This window comes from Nanorana parkeri, unplaced genomic scaffold (genome assembly GCF_000935625.1).
Source record: "Nanorana parkeri isolate BGI_ZX_2015 unplaced genomic scaffold, ASM93562v1 scaffold1320, whole genome shotgun sequence".
NCBI lineage: Eukaryota > Metazoa > Chordata > Amphibia > Anura > Dicroglossidae > Nanorana > Nanorana parkeri.
This window is the reverse complement of record NW_017307588.1, coordinates 97,770-98,259: the sequence shown is the minus strand read 5'-3', so window position 1 is coordinate 98,259 and position 490 is coordinate 97,770.

The window sequence follows — 490 nt, the reverse complement described above, 5'->3', positions numbered from 1 at the left end:
AAACTAGGCTGGCTACAGAATTTAAGATAGAACCTGTCCAGCCCTGCCTGTTTTAAAATTACACAGCACACAAAACCACCCCAGGCTGCGTCAACCCCTTCCGCGGTAACCTTGCGCACACAGATCAGCCTTGGGGCTGCACATGAGACAAAGTCGTATTTCCTAATGTTTGCTGATAAAAATCTCCACGCAATAAGCCAGCGATGCAATACAAACCAAACTGGTAGCGTTAGCGGTGAGAAAAATCTGTTATGACACTAACCCGCCCGACACAGACATTTTTGGTGGATGTAATATGGAAATATAAATAAACAAAAGGTGTTAATTAGCGGTTTGCTGGTCAGGGCTGCGAGATGAGGCGAAAGTCCCAAGCGTTATAGAAAACGGCGAAAGAAGCCATCCCATGCTTTTCATCTGCGGGACCATTGGCCGGGACGGCGTCGGTCCCGATGTAGCTCCTCCCGATAAGTCACTTGCGTTGTAGTCTCCG